This window comes from Vidua chalybeata, chromosome 6 (genome assembly GCF_026979565.1).
Source record: "Vidua chalybeata isolate OUT-0048 chromosome 6, bVidCha1 merged haplotype, whole genome shotgun sequence".
NCBI lineage: Eukaryota > Metazoa > Chordata > Aves > Passeriformes > Viduidae > Vidua > Vidua chalybeata.
Window position 1 is genome coordinate 61,081,154 of NC_071535.1, and position 26,973 is coordinate 61,108,126.

A 26,973-nucleotide genomic window follows, 5' to 3' on the forward strand; every position below is an offset into this window, starting at 1 on the left:
AAGGGGAAAAAAAAAAAAAAAAAAAAAAAGGTAAACCGGTGCCAGATTTGTAAAAAATGAAGGCTTCTTCTCTATTTTTGTTCCAGGCACTTAAAATCTCGGCTGCTTTGGATTGCAGAATGTGCAACCCCAAGAGGCACAGGCACGCTGGGTGCTCAGGTCAGATAATTGCATGCACAAGTGTCCAGTTACATGCACGTCTGGTGATGTGCATTCCTAAATGCTTCCGTGCTGGATGCCATCACATCAGAGCAGGGCTGTGGCTCAGGAATGCTGTGGTGGGAATGCTGGGGACTCAGGGCACAGAGGACAGGGTGTGCTGGTGAATGTGGCTGCGTTTCTGCATGCAGTCCTCATCTTCTGACATTTGAAAATGTGTTCCTTAATCTCTGCGGTGCGGGATTTGCTGTCAAGAAACATTGTCTGGGATGAGCTGTTGGGATTCAGATGATCAACCAAACATTAATTATTCTTCCAACTAAACCCTCAACAGCTAGGCTAGATGATACAAATGTAAAAAAAGAAATGAGGGTGAATCATGTTCGGTACTTGAAATCTAGAATGCACCGTGCTGTAGGAACAAAATCAAATATTGTATGCATATGGGTGGAGAGGCACAGCAGAGCCAGACCCTCAGCTGGGGCTGGAACGTGCAGAGTTGATGCATCAAAAGATGCTTTCCCCACTTTAAGGTCTCCAGCAGTTCTGTTTATTTCTGAGCACTTCCAGCTAATGACAAGGAATGTCAGGTTGCACTGAGGAAAGCTGAAGCCAAGAGAAGAAATAAGATCTGTTCATCTTTTGTGATAGAATTTTTTTTTTTTTTTTTTTTAAGTCATGCTTATGCAAGAAGCTGCTCAGACAGAAGTAGTGTAGGCCCTTGGAGGAGCTGCAACAGGTGCCTCCCCTTGCACCAGGCAAAGCATCAGAGCTTTTGGAAAGAACAGCCTGTGTGTTGTGGTGACCAGGCAAGAGGCCTCTGGATCACGTACCCTGTAGCACCTCAGGCTGACTTCAGTACAGCTTTGTATTTGTAGCCCTCTGTTCCACATATGGTTAAAATGCTTAATATCATCATGGTGTTGTCCTTGTATTCAGCTAGGCTAGAGATGAAGTATTTACATTTCAGCACACACAACTAAATGCCTTTAGACCCGAGTAAGGGGTTTAAAACCTTAGAATAGAGCCATAAAGACCTAATGAGAAGAATAAAAATCGGGTAGATAAAAAATGATGTAAGGTAGAGTCTTAATTTTTTATTATTAAATTCACAGCACATTAAATATTAAGTGTCCATAAACTTTGTTTTGTGCAGTGATAAATTAATAATATCTACATAGACATGTTCTTTTACAACAGGGAAGCTAAGAAACATAGTACCAGAGGACCTTGTGTTGACAACCAAAGCTATTAGAATAGACTCCTTAATCTTCAATCATAAAAAGTAGATAATGTTATTTCTTATTACTATTAAATGCAAAGTGCCTTACTAGGAAACATATATGCCATTACTAAAAATAACTACCAGGGAATGTTTTGAGCAAGGAAGAAAAAGATGTTAGCAAATTATACCTTGAGATAAATTCAGTGAAATGTTCCCTGCTAATCTCTGCCATATAAAAAATGTTTTTCAACTTATTCTCCTGCTAGCTCATAACAGGTTGCATAAGGTTTATGTCTGAGCAGCAAAAACAGTCAAGGTTTAACCTGGCATGTTGCACTTTAGGTAATAGTCCCCAAATGTCCCCAGCCTGCAGGCTGATGGAATACTTTCTGCACCGCTGAAAAACCTCTGCTGACCTCCTCTTGGGGAGAGGATGGTGAATTTTGTGTCTTCCACCTCATCTGCAAGCAGTGAACAACGCTTCTTTGATTAAAGCCAGGGGACTTCTGCAACTTTTGTCTGGGATTTAACAACGTTGTTCATTCAGATGTTTCCTGTGCTTCATAAATACGTGAGGAGGAGGTGTCATCCAGGCCAGTCCCCTCACAGCCAAACTCCTTGACTGCAGACCAGGCTGTGGAGTATTTCCAAATTAAATGTAGCCTAAATGAATGAATTAGGGGTTTGTAATATATTTACACATGGCCTAGACAGCAAGCCCCTCCACTGGTTTCTGCTGTAGCTCCCAGTCCATGGAAGTAGATGGGCTTTGAAGACCCTTCAGCAGGTAAAGAGCAGTTTGTGGCACCTAAAGATAGGTAAACAGTAAAGGTAGGACAAAATGTTGACTTGCATTACCACACACAAATTTTTGAGTCCTGATACTCTGATTTTTTTTTTTCTTTTTTCCAAACTAGAAGTGAAAAGAGACTAGTTTGAGGTTACCATCAACTCTTTTGAATGGATTAACCTAAACCAGTTACCTTTGGACACATATTTGCCCTCCAAACCCCCTGCCTTTGGTTCCCCTGCATGTTCTGCTGCCAGCTCCTGTGCCCAGCAGCACACCCCGGCTCTCAGCCAGCTCCTGCCCCAGTTTTTTTTCTCATGATCTTGAATGAGCCGGGCTTGGGTAAGGATGGGCTGGAGCAACACGTGCTGCCCTTGTCTGATTCCAACGGGTCTGCCCGGGCAGCTGATGGGAACTAGGACATGCCAGGGAGCGCGTCCTCCCCTTTCAGCTGCTGCAACGGCCCTGGAGCAGCTGGGGCACGGAGCAGCCGAGCGGCCCCCGGGGCCAGCCCCGCTCCTGGGGCCTGCTCCACTCCTGGGGCCTGCTCTGATCCCGGGGCCTGCTCCAATCCCGGGGCCTGCTCCGCTCCTGGGGCCTGCTCCGCTCCCGGGGCCTGCTCTGATCCCGGGGCCTGCTCCGCTCCCGGGGTCTGCTCCGCTCCTGGGGCCTGCTCCGATCCCGGGGCCTGCTCCGATCCCGGGGCCTGCTCCGATCCCGGGGCCTGCTCCGATCCCGGGGCCTGCTCCGATCCCGGGGCCTGCTCCGATCCCGGGGCCTGCTCCGATCCCGGGGCCTGCTCCGATCCCGGGGCCTGCTCCGATCCTGGGGCCATCCTGGCTCCCGGGGCCTGCTCCGCTCCCGGGGCCATCCCGGCTCTGGGGCCATCCCGGCTCCCAAGGCCAGCTCCTGCTCCCGGGGCCATCCTGGCTACCGGGGACATCCCGGCTCCCAGGGCCATCCCGGTTCCCAAGGCCAGCTCCTGCTCCTGGGGACATCCCGGCTCTGGGGCCATCCTGGCTACTGGGGCCATCCCGGCTCCCGGGGCCATCCCTGCTCCCGGGGCCATCCCTGCTCCCGGGGACATCCCGGCTCCCGGGGCCAGCTCCGGCCGCTCGCCTGGAGAGGCAGGCTGGTGGAGGCAGCCGGGAGAGGACGAGCCATGCCCCGGGGTGCAGCAGCTGCTGCTGCTCCCTGACAGGCTTCCCCAGCCCCCCGCTCCCTGTGGCACAGCCCCTTGCCATCCTTTCCTGCCCGCTCTGAGGGCTCTGCCCGCCCACAGCCCTGCCCTGGCTCTGCCGCTCGCTCAGGGCTGGCCTCGCCACCAGGAGCCTGTCTTGGAGTCAAGGCAGGGGCCATCGGTGGCCCAGGGGCACCCATCCTCGGTGCCAGGCTTTCTCCTCACGCAAAAGAGAGTTCTGCCTCCCGAGGAGCATCCCCAGAGCTGTGGGCCCACCCGGCTGTGCTGCATTCGCTGCGAGGCTAATGGGAGGCAGAGAAGCAGTGAGGAGGAAGGCTGGGCCGGCTCTCTTTCCTATCCTTGCTGTTTCAAAAAGTCCTTCCAGAGGCTCTGTGTCCGCTCTTGTGTTGGGAGGATGTTCACTGCAGGGAGCTCATCCCTGCTTGTGCAGCCAGGCCGGGCTCTGCTTTGGGAAGGTGAACGTGGAAAGGTTGGCACATCCCATCCCCACACTCAGCCCCTCCTGCCCTGCACCATTTCACAGGTAACTTCTGCTGAGGGACACCCACAGGAGACTGCTGGGTGTCAACCCCTCTCTTATGTCTTATGTTCTTCCCATCCTGCTCTGGGTAACACAAATATAAATCACTTTTTTTTGTGTTGTTTTTTGGGGTTTTTTTTTTTTGTTTGTTTGTTTTGGTTTGGTTTTTTTGTTGGTTTTTTTTTTGTTTCGGTTTTTTTTTTTGTTCTTTTGGTTGGTTTTTCTTCTTATTTTTTTCTTTTGCCTTGTTAAAGAACAGGGAGAAGACCTCCCTGAAGCAAACACACCAACGTTCTGAACTTTCAGGTGGAAACCACTGACGTGCCAAAATTGCAACCAGGGCTGCAGGAGTCCTGCAGGCACACCCCAGTCGATGGGCAGCCTGGTGCCAGCTGCCCAGCAGCCTGAAGCACAGCTCCAAAATTAGATGAGCCTGACCATGCAGATCCCCTAGCAGCTGGACATTGGCTGCAGAGAAGTGGTGCTGCCAGAAAGCGCCTTCATAAAATGCTGTCATTTTCGGGACACCCAGAGAAAGCACGCTAAAAGCTCTCAAACTGATAGGCATTAACGACAGGCAGGGCTTATCCAAGCAGCTAATGGGGTTTAAGTGGGATAAGCCCAGGCCGACAGTGGCAGATCCCATCGGTCAAACACCTGGACAGAAATACCTGCACCACACAGCCCCGGTGTTATTGGCTCAGCACGAACCACAAGAGGCGTGATGCAGTCCAGCAGGATTAGTGGAAACCTCCACCTGCGAGAATTTAGGGTAAGCTCCTCAGCATTTAGTCCCAGGGTAGTTTAAATAGTTTTCTTCTTAAGGAATTGGCTCCGAAAATCCCTTTGTTAAGCACTTAAGTACAGGTCGGCTCTTGGGCGCAGCCTGATGCCGGTAGCGCATCCCCGAGGGCGCTGGCTGGGAGGAGGAGTGTGCTACCTGCAGGAGCGGGCTCCCCACCGCTGCTCTCCCGGCTGGAGCCTCGGCATCAGTCCCGGCTGGAGCCTCGGCATCAGTCCCGGCTGGAACCTCGGCATCAGTCCCGGCTGGAGCCCCTGTGCCGCTCCCGCAGCACGGACAGCACCGCAGAGAGGCTGCCCAGGAGCCTGCTCCTCTGCGCTGCCTGCCTCAAGGGCTGCTGCTCGCTTATACCTTCCCTCTGTGGCTTTTTTTTTTTTTTTAATTCCCGTTCCATTTTCTTTTTTTTTTTTTTTTTTTTTTTTTTTCAGCTGCCTCAGTTTTCTGTGACGCACTTACACGGCATCGCTTTGTCATTATAATCTACTTGTTTTCATTGTGAACCTACTCTAGCTGGACCTTTCCAAAGGAGCCGAGCTATAGGTGACAAGCTCTTCGTTTGTATACTTGGGAGTCATTTGGTCAAGTAAAGCTGCTGTATGTAAACGTCACATTCACTGCATAACAATTGGAGTGAAGTTTTTATGCGCAGGGCTTTTTATTTTCCAATCAGCAGCCCTGAGCTGGGACTTTTGGGGTAAACTGGTAGCTCTGGGCAGCTTTGAAGCATCACAAGTGGAGGGTTTTGTCTCCAGAAGATTTACTAGCAGTGATCTTTTCTTCAACCGTTTTATTAGCCTCCTTTTACATATGTATAGCAGCGAGGGGGGAAAACCTGTTGTTGGTGAAGTACAGAGCCTATTTCCCTTGTGATATTCACACACCAAAAAAAAAAAAAATTTCTGTGAAAAATTGTAGCCCTGGGCCTCCTCAAATCTTGAAATTTAGCTTAGCACCATGAGGTTTTCAAACCCTTCCAGCCTTCTCCACCCCCAACCCCGTCTTTTAAAGGTTGAAGCTGGGCTAACAAATTCAGCAGTGAGAATGGATGCCCTGCCCTTGGCTTCCTGGAGCTGCCAGAATAAATCTGGACCCCCTGGCCGAAACGTTGAAAAGTTTTCGCCCACTTAACATGGGTTTTATAATTTTAACTTGCAAGTTCTTGTTGAATCGAGCCCTGTTGCGTGGACAAATTGGACAAGAAAAGTTTAAATGTTACCACTTTGGCTTCTCCTCAAGTGGTGCTGAGCACAGATGTTTGAGGGGGCCATCATGTCCCTGTAAGAATGGGGGCTTTGTGTGCATAACCTTACAAAGGGCAGAATAGCCCTGCTTTGCTGCCAGCCACAGGATCATCCTATCTTTATGTGTTGATTTATTAGGCCAGGGATGAATGAAACCGTAATTAATATTACTGAAGCATTAGAGTCTATTTAATTTAAATGCCACTGAATATTTCACTTTCAGTTGGGAGTGACAATGTGTTCGGGACTGTTGGTGAAAGCCTCAGCCATCTGTTACCCCTACTAAGAAGGGAAGACAAGAGAGACACAGGGCAACAGAGAGCACTGAGCTTTGTGGCTTTTCCAAGCCTCCAGGATCATCACTCACCTCAAGGGCAGCCAAGAAACATTCCTGCACACTGGACCCTCAGTGTAAAGGGGAAAGGCCTGAAAGGGAATGGGGGCAGCACATCTCCCTGAAGGATGGAGAGAGGTGACAAAGGTGGAGATTCACAGTAAGTACATTTGTAAATACACACCTAAAATACGTCTGAGCGCGTGCACCGAAGTGCCATGGCAGTGGAAAGAGGGTAGAGCAGGAAACTGGTCAACCTAGAGATGGTGTAAAATATTTTTAACGGGGGGAAGGGAGGGAGGATAGAGTCAAGGCAAGGTCTGACTGCTGGTTTTAATTAGCCTAAGCAGTGAGGCTCCAGTCCAGCTCCACTGGAGCAAACATCCAGGCTTTGACTTGGTGGGTATCATGATGTTGGGAGCATGAGACGTTCCCCACGAGCTGCCAAGTGGTGTCCACCAATCCGAACAAAAAAAAAAAAAAAAAAACCTTGGAGGGGGAAACAAAAAGGGCAGCAGTGAAGGCAGCAGGCTCGGTCCCGGGGAAATGCTGTGGGGCATGAAATGAGCAGCCGGTGAAGCATCACCTTTGCTCCCGCAGTGCCAGAGGAGGGTCCCGGGGCTGGGAACTGGGCTGGGAGGAGTGTGCCGGGGCTGGCCCCTGCCTGGGGGATGCCGGGGAAGGACGCGGGTGGGAGGCTCCGTACTCCGTGGGATGGTAATTAGCACAGTGGGTTTTCTTATAATTGGGATCATTTGTTCTCCCAGTTTTTCTCCTGCGAACTGATTTCATGCCAGAGGGAAGCTGTGTGACTCACACCTTGCCATGCCAATTAGCTGATAAACATCAAATGTAAACAAAGATGGCCTAATTAAGACTAGTCGCCCAACCTCTACATGCATCTTGTCAAAATCCCACCAGCCTTTCACATCCAGACTTATTTTCTTGTTTGCTGGGACTAAATTAGCGGCTTTGCACAAGAGCCTCTTATCTTTGAGGGAATCTCAGAGCAGGTAATGAGGAAAATTGGGAGCTGCCTGCAGGAGCTGTGTCACCCCCCCCCCGCATCTCAGCAGGTGCCTCATGCCAAGGCTGAGGGCAGGGATTTGGCTGCCACTGGGTGATGCTGGAGGCTGACCCAGCAGCCACATCCTGAGCTATTCACTCCATTCGTCTTCCTGAGTGCCGCTGTCTGTACGTGAAATCTGTGATGTGTGTGTCTCCTGCTGCTCTCACCTGCTGTGAAAATTCATCAATCAGAGTGCCCGGCCCCCCGGCTCGCAGCCCGGGGAGTTATTTGCACTTTGGAGCGCAGGTGTGCGACAGCCACACATCCATCCCCCAGCAGCAGCGTTTCACACCCACTTGGCGCCGGAGCACAGCATCACACAGGTGAGCTGCGGCAGAGGAACAAGCCCAGAGAGGAATCTGAATTCCAGGAGGTATCCTAATGAAATCCATACGGTGGTTTTGTGGCGTTATAGAAACGGGACCGTCCCTCTGCACCAAGAGAAGATCCCCTGGGTCCCTGAGACTCCCGTGGCCCATCCCTGCGGCCTGTCCTGGCTTCTCACTGGCTTTGCTGTCAGGGAAGACACGCCTCGGGCTTGAACCGAGTCCCTTTGCCACGCACTGAGCCCCTTTGCTGCAGTCCTACCCGGGAGGACACAGACAGCAAGTCTCCCCCTTTGTCACTCTCTCTAATGAACTTGAACGTTGTTATAATCTCGTCCTCCTCAGCACCTTCTCCTCTTTAAGCTCAGCAACTCTAGGTGATTGATCTGTTCCATATAAATCCTGTTTTCCAAGCCTTTCATAATTTTCAGCACTCAACTCTGAAGGCTCTTCAAGGCTCTCTGCTACTCCTAAAGCAAAACATCCCAATGGGAGCGTGGCACCCACCTGGCTGTGCTTCACCCCATCCCTGGTTTCACCACACTTGTCCCTCCTACATTGCACCTTGCTCCTTCCAGCCCAAAATGGTCATCCTGGATGCCAACCCACCTCCCCTCTTTGCTTTGGGTCATCTGAGGCTGGAATTGGGTAGCACCAGTTCCAGGACAGGAGTGACAACTTAGCAGTGGCTGGTTGCAAGGCTGACCCACCAGCCCAACCAGCTCAAACTGGCACTGAAGGCACTGCTGCTGTCCCCTTGTCACTGGGGGCTGCAGGATCTCTCCCTCCAACCCACATTGCCCAGCCCTGTTTAAGGAAGCTTCCTGAGAAGGACTACCTTCCTGAAGTGAGAGAAAACTGGAGGCAGGGGTACCTCCATGGCTTCTCTCCACATGCCAGGACTTCCCCTGCCATAGCAAATAACTGGAGTGATTGAACATATTTTGTTCTTGACAAATCCCTATTGGTAGCTCCCCCCTGGGCCTTGTTTGATTATTTGTTCCAGCACTTTCCTGGGGTGAAAACTGGGTTGATTGCCTCATCTAAAACTCACCAGTGCCTCTTTTCCCAGTGTAAAGGCCCTCAACAAGCCCTCGCTGAAGGCTGCTGATGGCTCTGAGCTCACCTCAAGCCCTTTGCTAACCATCCCAGGCAGCTGGGGAATAACCTCTCACACCATGTCCGTGACAGCGATAAAGCATTGCTGATGCTTCCCTGCTTCCCACTAAAGATTATGGGATATAACTCAGGGAAGTGGCCTGCTCTGGTTTAGTCTGCTTGAAGTGCTGGCTCATTTATCCACACGTGGGAGAGGGATCTGCTCCTTCCAGAGGAGGCAGCAATCAGCTGTGCCTCACCCTTCCTTTCCATGGCCAGTTCCACAGATTGTGTCGGCATCCCTGGGAATGACCAGGTTCAGTGGAAGGAAAGGTGAAGGAATGCAGGAAAGGCAGGCATAGTGCAGTTGTAAAGGATGGCCAGTGAGAGCCTGTCAGCAGCATTTCCTTCCCAACCACCCCTGGAGCTAGGAGGTGCTCCAGAAAGGAGCTCAGACTCTCCCCATCAGGCTGGGAAGTAGGACTGGGTGCATCACTCTTTGGAGGGGAGGAATGGGGTGCATTTCCACGCTACAATTAGAAGTAATTCTGACGTCATTTATTCAAAGAACCTTATGGCCAAAGCTTCAAATCTTTGAAAGTTATGTGCCTCACAAGTTATACAAATGCTGGGTAGCCAGGAAGGATGTGCTGGTACCTGGCTGGAGGAGTGAGTGAAGGAGCTTCACACAAAACTGCTGGTGTCCCAGTCGGTGCAAACACACAGAAAATCAAGCAGGGAAATCCAGGTTGTGATGCCTTGTGAAGGCTGATCTAGAACAGAGAGTAGACAGAGCTAAAGAATGAAGCAGGGATTCATTAAAAGGCCTCAATGGATCCACTTTGAGCAGCACAAGAACCCAGCCAGGGCTGCACCCCGGATGAACCACAATGGTCACAAAAAATAGACCCCCAGTCACAGGGGCTCTCACTTTGATCAGCTCTGCTCCATTTGCACCTTGCAGTTCATTGTCCCATTCCAGCTTTAGCCCAGGCACTCCCATCCTGCTTGTTTTTCTCTCTCCAGCCCACGCTGTTTGTGCTCCTGGGCCTGAGCTTTGGATCATTTGTCCTTGGTGCCCAGCTGGAGCAGGAATTGTTTTGTCTCTGTGCACAGAGCTCAGCATCCCCTCATGTGAAGCTCAGAAGTGCACACTGAAGCAGCACAGAATGTGAAAAATAGAAAAGGCAAAACCTGAGACATCAGTTGCACTAGCAGCACGGGTGTACTCACAGCTCACATCCAGCTTACAGCACAGCAGTGAAGGTGTGAAGATACCTCAACTGTTTTAATGGGTAAGTCATCTAATACATACTAAAAAAACATTTCATGGCCATTCAACAGTCTGGTGGGGTTCTGGGGAAGACAGTTTTCAATAACATGTAAAGCAGGCCCTTATCAGTGTCAGCAAGAAGTTTTTGCATTTCATGAAGTTACTATTGTCTAAAAGCATTTTGAAGAGAGTTTAGCAGCTAGCCAGCAAAGTGACATAATTATGCCAGATGACAAAGCGTTTCCCGTGTTCGAGTTTCTCCGCTGGCAGGCCTCAAAACAACGTGGAGCCTCACAACTTTTTAAATTCCAGTCAGATCCCGCACGTTCTCCCCACTGGCCTCCAGCTGACTCATCCTTTTTAGAATATTTCTTTTCATTACTGTGTCTGTAGGCTGCACATCCCGGAGCTGGAGCCAGACCAAGCTGGTGCTAGCCAGTGTGGTGAACCAGCGTTTCTCCATGGTGGTCTCATCAGCTTCTACTGAATTTCAGCTTTCTCTGAAAAGGAAAAGGAGAAAACAATCAAGCTCTCTAGGGAGGAGGAGCAAGCTCTGTGACTGTGGCCCCATGGAGGACTGCTTCGAGGACAGGGTAGGGGAAGAAGAGCACTGGGAAAGTGTGGTTGAACCACAGAGGGGACCTGCAGCAGTTCCCAATGCCAGCGTCACCTGTGGGAGCTGTGGGTGTCTCCCTGTCCCCACCTGCACACCCAGGGCAGATGGCACGGGGGCACTGGAGGGGAGATGACCCACACAGGTTTACAGATGAGGCTGCTGCAAGGGTGAAGTGACCTGGAGCTCCCTGGAGCATCCCTTCCCCAAGGTCCCACAACAGTGGAACCCCTCAGGCACAGCAGCATCCACCTCCTGAGGCTACAGTCCCTGTGCCTGCCCTGCCTGGCACAGCTGCCACGTGCCAAGTGGCCCTTTCTCTGCGTGAGAACCAAAGGGAAAAGGATGCTCATCAGCCAGAAAAGGACCATGTAAGTAGAAATGGAAGATTTCCAGCTCCTAAAGAGCTACCAGTGAGCATTACCAAAGTGGCGTTAAAGAACACTTTGAAGTACAGCTCATGAGTTTAAAAAAAAAAAAAATGCATTTGGGGGATAAATCCATATCTCATTCCAAAGAAACAAACCAAGCTGCATTTTACTAAATATAGACACGTAAGGCACAGCAAAACTAATCAAAACTCTCAATCATATCTCCCGAGGAGATGTGTTGTGACAGGAGACCGGCAGCACCATGGAAATAAGGGCTCGGTATCCCAGGACTTACACGCACGAGTTACCTCCGTGGTGTAAGCAAAGCCACTGGATCAAACACTCGCAGGACTGCACCCCTCACAGCTCCCAGCAGGTCACCAGAGGGTGGCCCAGGCTCCCAGCCCTTCCTCCGTGTCTCTCCAGAGCTCGGCTTTTCCGTCACCGGGGATCAAGCAGAAAAGTAACGCTGGGAAAAAAAAAAAAAAAAAAAAAAAAAAAAAAAGCTTTATTGATTTGGTTATTCGAAATGATCCCCTCTGCAGCACAGTTTACACTAAGCCTCCAAATCTGACATCTCTTTGAAAGCTCTCTTAATATATCCAATTATAGATTTTCAGCAACTTTGTGGAATGTCGGCTTTCCCGGCGACTGACCCCGGAAAACACCATTGAAATCAGGAGGGATTTTGCTATTGAGCTCAGTGGGGGAGGATCAGGTCCTACATAATTTTATTGTCAGCAATGATGACCTCCCTTCACAAATGAAGAATGCCCATCCTGAACTGTGGCCTTCAGAACGTAAACCATTTATTTTTATAGCTGGATCCTTCCCCAAGTGGGATATTTTGTGCATGGTTAACTTATCCCAGGGCTTTAAATGCTTGCCAAGTGGCTTTAATAGCAGGATGTTGTTTAAAAAGATTGGGAAGGATTGTGGGCAGTAATAGAGATAATTGCCAAGGAGAGATAAATGAATCTTCAATCTCAAACCAACTTGGCTTTATCACTGGGTCAGGAGGGAAGATCCAGAAAAATCCCCTGTCTAAGACCAAATGTGTAATGATAGTTTGGGATTTAGGGAAGTTGGCAGCCATCGAGATTTTTTGATAAAAACATCTTTGGAGGCTCAATACAGGTTTGCAGTTCCATATAAAGGCATGAAATCCCCTTTTCACTCCGGGGATTTGGCATTGTGAAATAAAAAAAGCTGGAGGTGAATTTCTGGGAGAGGAACAGACATCCTGAACGAGGAGCTTGGCAGGTGGCACCAGAGGAGGGGAACGGCACCTGAAGGGGCTGAGCACAGATCCAAGCAGGTCAGGAATGTTTTGGAGGACACAGGTCACCTGCAAGGGGTACAGGTGTCCCCAGGATGTCCCTCAGTGCCACCCCACAGCCACCCCTCAGCTGCCCTTTAGCCCCTGGAGCAGCTGGGAGAGGACGATGCATGCCAGACCCAGAGCTTCCCTCTCTGCCTTAGAAATAGCAGAGAAAGCATATCCAGGACACATTGAAGTGTATTTATTTATTCATTCATTCACCAGGGAGGGGAGGAGGTTGGAAGCCAACCATTTTAATGAGGAATTATCTTACCTTACCGTGCAGAATAAGGTACTGCATGACGCAGCAGCTTCTCAGGTCAACCTTTTTAAAAATGAATGGCCAAACAAATAGCGTTGAACAGGGGCAAAAAACAAGGAGTGTCTTCAGGCAGGTCTCTCCTGCCAGGATTTGGGGGCTTTGAGTGGAGTGTCAGCTTTTCTCCCTCTCTTTCCCTGCCTGCTGCCAGACAGTGCCCCAGGCTGTGGGACCCTCGCTGCTCCCTGAAGTCCAGGCTACCCAAGGTGACTCCTGCAAACACTCACGTGGCTTTTAAAAGAATGGGGGAAAAGCATTTTCGAGAGAGATGACTTATTTTTAAGCAAAGGTCTTACCCAGCCTGGAAGCAGGGGGGACTTCTGGGATGTAATCAGTCCATGTGAAGCACTCATGGGGCTTTCATGAGAGTGGAGAAGGCCTTTTAGTGAATTATAAGTTATTTTTCAGCAAAGACCTTTCCCAGCTCAGGGTAGGGCTTTTCCCAGTTATCCTCTTACCAGTTTACTTTTCTCCTTTCCAAAGCCTATATTCCCAGCTATGGGAAATAGCATGGAGGAAACCCAGAAGTATTGTACAAGGAAAAGCCTGACAAAATTATTTCTCTCATTATGATCTGAACAGGAAAGAGTGACCCAATCTTTCCCAAAAGCAATATTTAAAATAGGCAGAGCAATGTGACACGAGCAATACAGAATGGGACACTTTTGGATTGAAGAGTCACTGTTTCAAACCACCCAGCTACTTCCCACGTTTGCAGTGGGAAACATGAGTTGGATAAAAGCTGTGGAAGAGGTGGATGGTTTGTTATGACAAATTTTCCTGTGTAAGTAAGGTCCAGGAGGAGTGTTGCTCTTGTGAGATTCACAAAAAAAAAAAACCAAAACCAAACAAAAACACCACAAAAACCAGTTCAAAAACAAGGTATGAAATAAAACTGGGGCAGAACCATCCCAAGCCATGAAAACCAAATCCCCTGCCAGTGAGCGCAGCTGCGTTACCCTGAAGGAGAGGCTCCTTGCTGCTGTGGGAACTGCAGCCTGGAATTCCCAGCTCAGGGATTTGCATTTCCAGGCTCTTAGCCCTTCTCAGGGGAAGGGGTGCAGCCTCCCCAGCCGGCAGGCCCTCAGCTAAACTCGCCACTGCCTGGGGCTCCTGTTCACAGCCCGCTTGCCTTTACCGTGGACATGCTCACACTTGGCGGCATAATTCGGAGCTCTGGCTCTGATGATCATATTTTTTATATGGCTGACACCCAGACCTGCTTGCCTATTCCTGTGGATTCCCGTGAAGTGCTGTCATGGCTTATTACCTGTCTATCTGCCTTCAAGCCTGGGTGACTTTTAATTTTTTTCTGAAGCTTAATGCTGGGAAAACAGAATCGTTTCAGATTGGTTCGGTTCACCTCCTTGGATGTGGGGATTTATGGTGTATAATACTGTAGCACACACAGCTTAGGAGCTGGTTTCCCAGCAAGGCTCTTAAAAATGGGCTTATTTTATCTGAATTAAGCCTTTTCGGGAGGTGAAAAGGTATCAGCAAGAAGGGAGAAGAGAGAATATCTTCACAGGATTTCAGAAACTTCTGCAGCCTCTGCTCCGTGTTGTTTTCCAGGTTGAGGAGCCCTTGTTCATGCCTCAGCCTAATCCAGAGTTGTGTATTGGAGCTCAGTGATAATTGGAAACTCTTCTCACTCCAGCATTTTCAGCTGTTGTAAAAGTCTGCAGCTAATGTCATAACAAGAATTAAACTGTCTCATCATATTACACCCGTCTTAGCTGACTTCGCTGGCTATTAAGGTGACAGCACATTGATTTAGAATTTGTGTTAATTGTTTACCCCTTCTTGCAGAGGCTTTCTTGGGGGTTTTGTAGCAACCTGCAGGCCTAGCTGTAGCTGTAGATTATCTTTATGTTCAGCATTATGTGGGCTTAAAAAAATGTCCTTTGTCTGGATCACACCACCTAATTCCTCAGCCCATGGATTTCTTTGGCACGTATATTCCCTGCATGGGTCACTTCTAAAAACAAGGTAGGCAAGAGACCATGGCTGGCCTTGATCTCACAAGACTTTAAGAGGATTTTTTTCCCCTTCTCTGATATTTATTTATATTTGCTGTTTTCCATTTTCCTGCCTACTAATAGCAGGGTTGTTTTTTTTTTTAGGATAAAGGTATCATTCTGCCTACAAATCCTTTCACTTTATTTTAGTAGAGAAACCAGTACCCACCAAAGCAGACCTTACAGCCCATCATCCTCAGGCCTTCACTTTTGGGTTGAAGAAATCAATCCCCAGGTAAGCCCGTGGTAACAAACTTTTTATCTAGAGCTGGGAATGAAAATTGCTTTGTGCCATATGCTGTCTCTCTGGCACAAAATGAGCATCACCTCAACTGGAATTTGGTAGGCTCTGTGATTGCAAGGAGACATTCTCTTTCTTTTCTGTGATCTAGTTCTTCAAATCCATAATCAGTGTATTTCTTCATAGATACTTGAAAAAAAGTCATCCTTTTTTTTTTCCTCCAAGACTGTGAGCTTTTTTCACCCCCTTCACTGCGGGCTGAGACATTTTTCAGTGTCTGCTCCCCTTTGTTGTGTTTTCTGTCACTGGACTGGAGCAGCTACTGAATGGGAAATGGGAAGATGTAAGCTTGCCTTAACCAAAAAAAAAAAAAATTCTTATTTAAGGGTAAAAGTTAAGGAATCGAGTAAATAATAAATATTTATTTCTGGGATCAAAATGCCATTGACACCACCAACTGGTTTTTGTCCCAGATGTCCACGGCTTTGGAGCAGAGCTCGGGCTCATTCTGGAACGGGACCTTAGCTAATGAACGTCTTCCTAAGGAGACCCACACTGCCTTCCCCTGGCAAAAAGTGCTAATCTCACAACCAGCCTTTCCCTCGCCCCATCTCCCACTAGGTCTTTTTGTGCTTTTTAGTCAGGAAAAAAAAAAGAAAAACGAAAAAAAAAAAGAGTTTGTGCATGAGCTGCAACCGGAATTCGCAATTCTCCAGCGGCTGGTACACTTTGCACGGTTTATAGCTTATTAACACGATCGTGAGTTGCAAAACTATTCCCGGTTATTTGAGTTCCCAGCGTTTATTCCTGGGGAAAACCAAAGCCTCCCAGCTGTCGTTAGAGAGCCCTTCATTAGCAAACAGCATTCAGTATTTATATTTTGAGCAGCAAGTGCCGCTCGCTCGCATGAATAAAGGATGTGCTCTGCCAGGCTGGCTGCTCCGGCCCGGGCCAGCCGCGGCACCGCCGGGATGCGCCGGGAGCACGGCAGGGATGAGCTCCAGCAGCTCCGCAACAAGTGCGGGCTCAGAGCAGCCCCACGGGGCTCTCTGTACCCAGCGTGAGCTTTTCCGCCTCCGCCTCGCTCGCTGCGCCCTCCCCGCGCTTCCAAAGCCTTTTGTTTCGCCCCTGTTTTGATGAACTTCTCTCCCTTTGATGTTCATCTGGAGTTTAACAGTGATAAAAGGCGCACAATGGTGAGATTGTGGAAGGGGAAAAGGTGCTGCGAGAGCACAATGTGGTGCATTATCCCCTGGCTCCCCTGTGCCGCTCGCTTGGCAAGCGGCAGCGGGAGCGAGCCAGGGTGACAGCCCGGGCTCCATCCTGGGCCAAGGTGACAGCCCGGGCTCCATCCTGGGCCAAGGTGACAGCCCGGGCTCCATCCTGGGCCAAGGTGACAGCCCGGGCTCCATCCTGGGCCAGGGTGACAGCCCGGGCTCCATCCTCGGCCAGGGTGACAGCCCGGGTTCCATCCTGGGCCAAGGTGACAGCCCGGGCTCCATCCTGGGCCAAGGTGACAGCCCGGGCTCCATCCTGGGCCAAGGTGACAGCCCGGGCTCCATCCTGGGCCAAGGTGACAGCCCGGGCTCCATCCTGGGCCAGGGTGACAGCCCGGGCTCCATCCTGGGCCAGGGTGACAGCCCGGGCTCCATCCTGGGCCAGGGTGACAGCCCGGGCTCCATCCTGGGCCAGGGTGACAGCCCGGGTTCCATCCTGGGCCAAGGTGACAGCCTGGGCTCCATCCTGGGCCAGGGTGACAGCCCGGGCTCCATCCTGGGCTCTATCCCGGGTTCCATCCCGGGCCAGGGCTCCATCCCGGGCTCCATCCCGGGCTCTATCCCGGGTTCTGTCCCGGGCCAGGGCTCCATCCCAGGCTCCATCCTGGGCTCCATCCCGGGCCAGAGTGACAGCCTGAGCTCCCGCTGCAGCGACACCATCCCGGGCTGGGGCCAGAGCACCAGGAACAGCCAGGACTCGCTGCTGCCAGCACCCGGCCCGTGGCACCCACAGCAGGCTCAGTCCCGGTTTTGGCCATCCCAGCCTCAGGGAGCAATGGGCAGCCCGGGTTTGTGGCACCAGGTGAGCAGGACGCATCCCAACTCCCTCAGCGCACATCAGCATCCCACACCAGCATCCCAGGTCAGCAATTCCCACTCCTCCTCTAGCACAGGAAGCTCAGAGTCTGAGGACACCCCGTGTGAAGCAGCGGGATGCTCCCGGGGCCAGGTGGTTCCAGGCTGCCCCTGGCTCACCCAGGTGTCAAGAGGCAGGTGATGCTTGCTGTGGTTTGGGGTCTGGGCTCCCAGGGTCAGCCGTGGGCTTTCCTTCAGATACGCATTTCCAGTCTATGACTGGAAAGGGAATCCCCAAAAGTGGAGACAGGGAACCCCTAAATGTGCTGTTTTTACCGTCTTGCCACAATTTTATGAAAGGTACTTTCACAGCAGCCACCACGGCCAGTTGTGACAGTGTCATGTCCCCAGGCCAGCACCTCTTTCTCCCCGCCCAGACCCTCTGCAGGTTTGAACCTGCAGCCCCATGGCCTAGATATTTATTTACAAATTATTTGTGCATATCAATTCCTGGCACCACCCTCTCGTTCCCCATCTGGTGACACCTCCAAGCAGCTAAGGCTGGTGCCACCTGCTCAGATGTCACCTTGCAGAGGTGCCCCGGAGCACCCAGGAGCTCGCAGGGAAAGGGCAGTGCCCAGGCTGCACCCCTGTGCCCCTGGGGGCTGGCAGGTGACCTAGGGGCACCTCGGTGACTCTGGTATGGCTCTTTCCCCCTCCCAGCCCCAGCCCTGCCCCTGGGCAGCTGCTGCTCTCAGCCACGCCATGGCACATGCCAGCCCTGGTCACATCCTGGCACCTGCCATCCCTGGTCACACCCTGTCCCCCAAGGCTGGCTTGTGACTTCTGTCCCTTCCCAGGCTGGGCACATCCCCAGAGCCACCTTGCACCCCAGACCCCGCCTCGCTCACCACAACCCAAAGCCCTGGCAGAAGGCACAGGGTATTTTTGTGGGGATATTTTTGTACAGCACCGACACAGAAAACCATTTTCTGTGAAGCTCCTGGTAGCATTTGGCATCCTGAACCAGGCCTGGGCCCCAGGCACCTTTTCCCGGGATGCCTGGGGTGGCTCCTGCTGTTCAAGAGCAGATCTGGGATTGTCGGAACCCAAGGTGTCCCTCAGACACTCTTGGATGTTCCGGGCCCAGGGCAGAAGCCTCTGAGACCCTGGCAGGCAGCCAGAAACCCCTGTGGTTTTGAGTTTGACCCATGGAACAATTTACCAACCTTGCAGGAAGAACAAGAAATCACAAAAGTTTAGATATTATAATAGAAGTAATCACAAAGTGAAAGGAAGGATTTTTGAGTGCTGTACAGGGGGGGTTTAAGCCTTGTACAGAGGGGTCTGAGTTTTGTACATGTGGGTCAGATGTTCTAAGATGGAGGGATTTGGGCGTGCCCTGTCCTCCTTCTTTCTCCTTCCTATTCCCCATGTTCTTGGTGGTGTTGGCACTCACAGATGGGTTTAGAGTAGAAAGCCACTGTTCAATATAGGTGATAGGCATTGGGGAAAAACTATAAATATTTAATAGGTGATGTGTGATATAAAAGATGGCACCAGCCCCTTGGGAGGGGGAGATGAAGACGGAGGGAGACGGAGAGAGACGCAGAGGGAGAAGGAGTCAGGGACAATGTCAGGGAGTCTGTGTGCCTTGAGATTATTGCAATGAACTGCCTTGAGACCACACGGCTGAAGACTGCTGAGTCTTTCTTTGAGTTGGAGGAGAGACTTTACCACCACCCGGGGTCACCCCAGTCTGGGGGAGACTCCGGCATGGGATGGCATTGCAAGGGCCCTGTGTGCAGACAGCCCCCTGTGCAAAACAGGGACAGAGTCCTGCTGAACCCATGTGTCATCTCACTGCTCCTTCGACGGCCTCTGCCACCAGCAGCTGCCTCTGAGTCGGTGCTTTTTTAAAGCAAATTGCACATAGAGCTAATGGAAATATCATTTCTCACCTGGGAACGGGTTTGAGGGTTTTTAAATATCCTTTGAGTTGCCGAGTTATGGGATTGCTCATTTCCTGTATTTTTGCTGAGATTTTTAACCATGTCTTATGGCATCTGCATTCACTGCTGGTCTGACCTACTTAGTGAAGTCAAAGATCCTGGAGATTAAGCTGAGCAATCCACTTCAATGCATACTTATAATTTCAGGGTCCTGCCAGAATGCATTCGTTTCTAACAATAATTTCTTGTTGTAAATTTGTTGTAAATTTGCGTTAAAAAAAAAACAAAATGTTATCTGCAAAATAAAATCATTTTGCTTGCCTGAGAAGGCGAAATCTGTGAGCTCAAATAGCTGAACTTGCTATGAAACGTGCACAAGGATTTTTAACAGCACTGCTTATGAACCAACACTAATATCCACCAGTGTGTACCATGGTGTGCCAGTCCCTGTAAAATTTAGTTTAACTGCAGTGAAAAAAATGTCTTTTTTTTTTTTTTTTTTACGAATGCTTTGCTGCATCCCCATTTGAAAGCCAGAAAAAGCAAACAAGTTGTAGGAGACTTTCTCTTGCAAAATGAATTTGTCAAGCTCTCTGCATTCTGCTGAAGTGTAAGAAACTCAGATAAAAGTGATCCTAAAGTTAGGAACTTGGTTTCAGGGCAGGGGCTGGTGGGGATTTCTGTGCTTGCATTGACTCTTCCTAAAGTTGGAGGTGTGGGTAGATTTTCTTGTTGTCAGAGGAAAAAAATTGTGACTCTAAGATCTCAAGGACTGATTCCCTCTCCTATTGCACTGTGCAGCTCATATTTTGATAATATTCTGCAGATACAAGGGAAAATAGGAGATCACTTGCAATTTTGAGATAGCATCTGGCCTCTTTCTCCATTACACTTTTATAAAATATATGGTATTTTTAATATATATATAGATATAAATTGCCATTATATATTATATATTATATATTATATATTATATATTATATATATATATATTATATATTATATATATTATATGTTATATATATATATTATATATGTATAAATATAAATATAAATATACATATACATATAAATATACATATAAATTTATATATATCTATAGAAAAATAGATATAAATTATTCCTATAGATATAAATAAAAACTTAGCATCTTGCAAGAGCAAACAGAGCCTCTTCCCATGCCTGGGCACAAAATCTCTGAAAATTGGGCACGAGAATTTCAAGCAGGTCCTGGACACTGAATATTTACAAACACCTTCTTGCTTTGATTGAAAAAAAAAATGTTTGGAGTGCAATGTTGTGTTTTCCTGTGTTTGATGCCTTGGTTTGTGCTCAGGAGAGTACAGCTGTGCTATTTAACACTGCATTTTTCTAGCTTTAAATCCATATTTTGAACCCACCACCGAAGATCCTTTCAGGCTGACTGTTAATGGCTGGGAAGCAGCTGGTGCCAGAGTAATATTTTTCTGTGTTTTTACCATTTTTGCACATGCTGGAAGAGGTTTTTTTTTGCTATGTCTGAGCAGTACTGAAGCAGCCTAAATAATCTGCTGTTATCACCCAGCTTCTGCTTGCACGTCCAGTTTCCAGCGACCCCCCAGACACAGGTGCTCTGCCACCACACCAGCTCTCAATATACCTGAGGATGTCTGTGGATATGCCTTGCTGGGCAATAAAACATAATTAAAAGTGTGCAAAATGAGTGCGTGCAGTGTTTTATTCCTGGAGGTAAAATCCACTTAGTAAAACTCCAGTGTTCTACTGCGTGAGAGAGGTTTGTGCTCAGAAATGCACCTCTGCAGTTTTTTCAACGAATTTCCTCAGGTGATTGATTTATAGGTGGCTGAATAGTGGTAAAATACAGAGTGCACACAATCAACACCAATCACTAATATTAAGCAAGTGCTGGATACTCAGTGAATCTTTATGACTTTGGAGTATCTCTTATTAGTAAAATAAAATTATTTTGTGCAACACAAGACCAAAGCCATTTGCAAAGCAGCACATCAAGCCTAAGCATGTCCAATTTATTTCTGAGCTCTCTAATGCAAGGGTGTGCTGCTCTGTTGTTACCATAACCGTATATTCATTAGTTTTTTTCCTTAACCAAAAATCAGTTCCACTCCTGGATGTTGCTTTAAAAGTAAGTCCAGACCTCTGAGCCTGTAAAGATTTGGGGAAATGCAGAACCCCAGGAAATCCCTTGCAGAAGCAGATGAGGAATATTTCTAGGAGAGGGGTTTGTAGAAGGCTCCCTCAAGGACCATGGCCACACTCCAGCAAACATTGTCTGCACCAGGGATAAATTACAAAAGAAATGGCCCAAAAGCCTGGCTGGGCCATCCTTGAAAATTGGGGGTTTGGTGCCACAACCTCAGGCACTTCATGCCCAGAATGAGCCAGGCTGGATTTGTGGGAGCCCTGAGGAAGTGCCAGGCTGGAGGGCTGAACGTGGCTCTGTTTTTGTTCCCTTTGTGTCTTTTGTGTGATTTGGGGCTCTGGAAAGTTTCCTACGTTCCAGGGAGCTTTCCTTGCTGTGTAGGGAAGGGCAAGTCACACAAACTGGAGCTGGTTCTGTGGCTGCTCCCTCCTGCTAGACAGCATATTTCTGTCTGTGTTTGACTGCGTTTTTCTACCCCATCTCCTTCTGCTCTACATGATCTGTCAATATTGGGTTTCTTCTCATTACACTTTACTCTCTCTTAACGTCTATTCTTCCCCACTGATGGTTCCTCCCTTTACCATGGTTTTTTCCACTGCTTTGCTTTGACTCAAAATGAAACGGCCAGAGTGGCATTTAAAAGTAGTGCATTTGGTTCTGTCTATTCACTATGAAGCACACTGTTTGTATCAGCTTCTTTCTTTGGGTATTTTTAAGGAGAATGCAATATTCCCTTAACTTTAGCTCCTTTTTTTTTATCTCGCTTCAGGCGTAGGCTCCAAGAGATGTGCATGCAACACAGATGCTTAATTTACTCCTCCAAATATGCAAAGAACATGGCTCTGTGCAATAAACATCACTAAGAGCATGGCTGAAGACCAGGAAAATGAATCGATAAAGCTGCTGTAAGTTCCTTTATTATCTAAGAATTTCAACACCTACTGATACATCTGGTTTTCCATTGCACCCTCATGAATTTAACACACTTATTTATGGATGCAAGCTGTGTGCGTGTGCACAAACAGTGCAGCAGATTCTGAAACAACCATCTGAGGATGTTATGGCTGTCAGTCAAAATCAGAGAGTAAAAGGGAGATTTTTGTTTGAATAGGGGGATTCAGAATGTGACTCATAGACAAATCACGCGGGATACAGGGACTTCATGAAAAAAAAAACCCTTAGAAAAACACCCTATTGTCTGTAAAACCTGGACATGCAAGTGCAGAATCTGCAGTATCTGAGTCGTAGCTCTTCCCTGTTACCTGCAGACTGTGGGTAAAATAAGTGACATCTGCAGAAAAGCAGCAGACAGGAAAAGGGAAGGGCAGTGGGTAAACTCCATCGGCCTCGGGGACACTGAGCATTCTCCTGCACATCTTTAGTCTCTGATTTTTACATCTAGGTGTAAATCTGGCTTTGGCACACTCCTGCCATCATGGTCAGCATTAATCTTGTATTAATAAATCAATTAATCAAATAAATCAGTAGGTCTGTCGTGTGTAGCACTTGCCCACTGCTCTGCATCCTCTAACTCTGTAATTAACAATATCTGACCGACAAGAAATTTATACCCAGGCCACAGCCCCTTTACTCCTGACCTCCCACTATTACTGGTAAAGTCCTACAGCTCATAAAAGGTAACATAAACTATTAGAGTTTGGATCTTTTAATGTCCCAGTAGTCCCACTAATCTGACTGTTCAGGGATTTCTCACATCACACTATTTACTATTAGCTGGAGATCTGGGTGGTGAAAAAGCAGCACCAAATACTAGAAATGCACATCTCCAGGGAAGACCATCTCCCTGTCTCCACACACAGAGTCTCACATATATGTACACGTCTCTGCACGCCAGTGCTTGAATCAGCAATGCACTGTGGCTATTGCAAAAATGTGCAGCACAGCAATATCCTAATCAAATGTATGCTCAGACGTGTGCCAGGAGGCAGCAGCAATTCACAGCCCATCAAATGCCTTGGCTTTGGCTTCCTTAAGAAGCGTTTCCCACACCAGAAAATGCAATTACTGCTCCACTGTGCCTTCCCACATGGAGATCCAAAATGCTTCAGTAAATGAAGCAACCTATCAATACTTTATCTATTGCAGATGAGACGTCTACAGATAAGGATCAGCGTAATCCAGCCATTGATTTTAGGATTGCCAGTCCTCCAAGGACTGTGACAAATCTATACATCATCCCTGAGTGGCAGGGTTTGCTTTTGGATTTGTGATTTTATTGGGGAAACCGTGTAAGAGTCAATGCAAGCAGAGGGAGCTTTGCTGCTGCCCAGCTGGGCAGGCTCAGCTCCGTGTGTGGGTCCTTCCAAACCCAACTGTGGTGCACACCACTAATTAGCAGCCAGACAATTGCAGACACACCAACGTTTTCATTGTTTTTTTTTTCTTTTTCCTAAGACAAGAAAAGGCAAACTGTTTCAATATTTGTCAGCTTTCCTGCTTTGCTCCAAATTTTCCTTGCTTTGGAATCCACTTGTATTGCACAAGCTTAGCTGCCGTTCCTGGTGGGGTTTGGTGACCTGGGGATGTGGAGGAAGCATTTGGCTCTCAGTGCCAATCAGTAAATCTTGTTTGTAAGAATGGACATCCAGAAAAATTCCTGTCCTGATGGATCTTTATCTGGAGTTTACATGTGTGCCTCATCCCTTTGACATGCTTGCCCCAAAGCAGGTTATAAAGAGAGAAATTTGCCCTTGTAACAGAAAGAGATTCTATTTCTGAGAGACACAGAAATCTGAGGGGCCATGTCTGTAGGTGTGTGAATGCACACACTCAGGGTCCTTCAAATGTACACACCCACACGGTGTTTTGTGCAAATCCACCTCAGTGCACTGCAGATGTTTACCAGCAAAGGTTTGCAACTCACTGGATCAGAACAACTGAGCTATTTGCTAAAGGAAATAGGGAGAAATCCCTAATAATAACTCTAACTTCTCAGTTTTTAACTAATCAGGAAACAAAAAAAAATAGGAGTATGAAGAAATGTTCAGATTTCAGCTAGTCCATAAGATTTAATGCACACACAGAGACCAGGGAGGTATTTGGGTATTACATGGAAAACCATGTAATAGATATGACCTGGAGTTACTGGGAATTCCCAGAAAAACCCTGAATATTGTCATCAGGGGCTATTTCTGTCATCCCAAATGACGCAGCAGCTTCAAGCTTGCCCCACTTATTGTAAGAAGAATGTATCAGTATATATTCTTCCTTTGCCCAAATTTTCATCTGTTCCCAAACCCAGCTGGAAATAACCTGCTGGTGGAGGTGCAGAATGGGCAGTTTTCTGGCCTCCAAGTAAAGCCTGTGGAATCTGACCCACCACAAATGAATTTGTTACCACTGAGCAAGTTGTGCCCTGAGCACAATGTGACTCACATAAACATCTAACAGGGACTGAACTACAAAATATTACACCTGAAAAACGTGGCATTGCCATGCCCAGGAAAGTAACTGTCAGTGCTTTTTGGAAGTGTTAAGTTTGCTTCTGTTCTGCTTGGAGTGAGTATTTTTTCACCCTTTGTTTGCTAGGGCAATATGTAATCGAGACAACCTGCCTCTAAAACTGGAGAAAAACCACAATATTCCATGTAGACACGTTTTAAAAACATGGCTTCATGTGTCAGCCCTACAGGAGGATTTTCTGGTCCCTGAGACTGACCTGCAGGGCTGGCCTTGCCTGCTGAGAATCACACAGACATTCCCAGCTCATGACCCTCCACAGACAACATCAGCTCAGAGAAACTCCAAGGAATAAGCTCCAAAAACATTATTGCATCTACTCCACACCTCTGGAACTGCGAGTTTATGCTCCATCACTGCTGCATGAGACAGGATTCTCACGTGGATAGCGACCACGCTGCGAGAGGCACTGTTAAAGACACAGAATCCTCACACACTTCAGCTGCTCTCTGCTTCCAGCCCCTACCCAGTGCACCAGGCAGAAACCCAGAAACACGAAATTAATTCAGAAAACTGCGCATTCTCCACACTAAATAGCTGTAAGGACTCTCATTTTTCAAGAAATATTTTAGGCCATAACAGGGAGAAAAATGTGCTTAGTGTAGATGGCAAAAGAAGAACAGAGAGGAAAGCTGCGCTGTTCAGTTATTGACATAAACATCACCATGCACTGGATGAGCTGTGGTTTCAGCCCAGTGACCACATCACGTGGACCTGGGAATTTGTCCATCCCATCACCCAGCCTTGGATCAGACCTGTGAAAGCCAGGGCTGTATGTATGGCTTTAGCTTTATAGCTGGCAAGCCTTGCAGCTCAGACTAAAGCACGCCTCACTTGCTTACTTGCTGTGTAAACAAGTGCAGACCACGTCACCAAAAGGGCTCTGAGATTTACCCAGCAGATCAGGGAAACATCTGTAGTCTTTCACATATTTCACAAAGAAACATTTGTTTGGTAACATGTTGCATCCTTTCTGAATGGAGACACATGGGGCCATGGGCAGAGCAATTAAATCACACAAAAATTATTATTAGAAAAATTTAGATTCTATTTTTGCACTGTCTATATAGCATATAAATATATTCTGGATTTGGGTTCATTTAAAGATGTATTTTATATATGTCGAATATAAATATAGATATAAATATGTGAAATTAATATATATTAATATATTTAAGTTCATCTATATCCCATCTGGTCTAAAAGCACTATTGCAATTCGGGGCAGAAGGGGTTTTTTTTGCTGATATGCAAATACCTTTGAAAAGTTCTATATAAATAAGCAGTAGGAGCTTTTTGGGAGTTTCTGTGATCTTACATTCACCATTTACCTTTTTTACACAGGTTTTTCTGGATAACACATGGACTTTTTAAACCTGAAATTATTCTCCTTTCGGATTACGGGATTTTGTCATCAGGGCCACTTCCAGGAAGTGGGAGGTGATAGCAAAACACGGGGCTAAAATTACGAATAGAGGAGCGTTACCGTTTGCCCATTTTGAAATGAAATGAGAGTGTAGGAGCTGCCACGTGCTGCCCACGGGCTCGTGGTGTGGCCATACCTACTGACACTGGGCAATCCTAAATCACAGCGGCGTTACTGGGAGCTGGCTGAGAGCCATTCAGAGAGGTCTGTCCAAGTCAGTCCCCTCCTGACACCACAAGAGGCCACGAGAACCTGCTCCCCTTTCCTCCACCCCACACGGGAGGAAATCCAGCAGTGGGTAAGGAAGTGGGTTAGACATCCATGGGGCTGGCACGCCCCAGAAGGAAAGAAACGTGGCACTGTTAACAGAGGGTGTGTGAGAGTGTGAATGCACAGCTGGGGTGGGGTGCACCGATCTGTCCTTGGGCTGTGCTGCCAGCGCAGGGCCTGGCCCTGCCGTGCCCAGCTGAGCACAGGCACGCTGGAAAGCAAGGAAGAGCATCCCTGCTTGTGTCTGTGTGTGAGAGGGAAGGCAGAGATGTGCTACAGTGTGCTCCGTGTGACCTTTGGGGCGGCACGGCCGCTGCTCCCGCTCTCACTGGGGTTTTGGGGTGCAGTGCAGGGGGGAGCCCCGAGCAGCCTCATCCCCAAGGCCTCCCATGTCCAGTCTCACCTTCAAGGGACACTGAAGGTGCCTCACTCGAAGGGGAGACACCCCCCCCAAGTTCAGGAGCTGCCTGGATTTTTTGTTGTGCTTTTTCCGCAGAGGTGGAGCTGGGAGAGGGGAAGGCGAAACGTCCCAAATTAATTTCTTTTTAATGGTCTGATGGAGCGTCTGACATGTGAATCCTCACTGTCCCTGCTCCCCAGCTTGACTTCAATGACTGCTTTCAACTAACAGCCTCCCCCAGACAGGGAAATTCTGTTACCTTGCCCAAACCTGCTCAAATACTTTGAGCTCC

General features: G+C 48.4%; 1 long non-coding RNA gene across 1 annotated transcript; it reads left to right on the forward strand.

Annotated features, from left to right (window-relative positions):
- Positions 1-4,173: 4,173 nt before the first annotated feature.
- On the forward strand, positions 4,174-26,261 carry LOC128789851 (uncharacterized). Its single transcript, XR_008431547.1, has 5 exons — positions 4,174-4,667; positions 6,162-6,432; positions 14,786-14,915; positions 21,876-22,011; positions 25,930-26,261. It is a non-coding gene; the product is annotated as an uncharacterized LOC128789851 (long non-coding RNA).
- Positions 26,262-26,973: the final 712 nt, after the last annotated feature.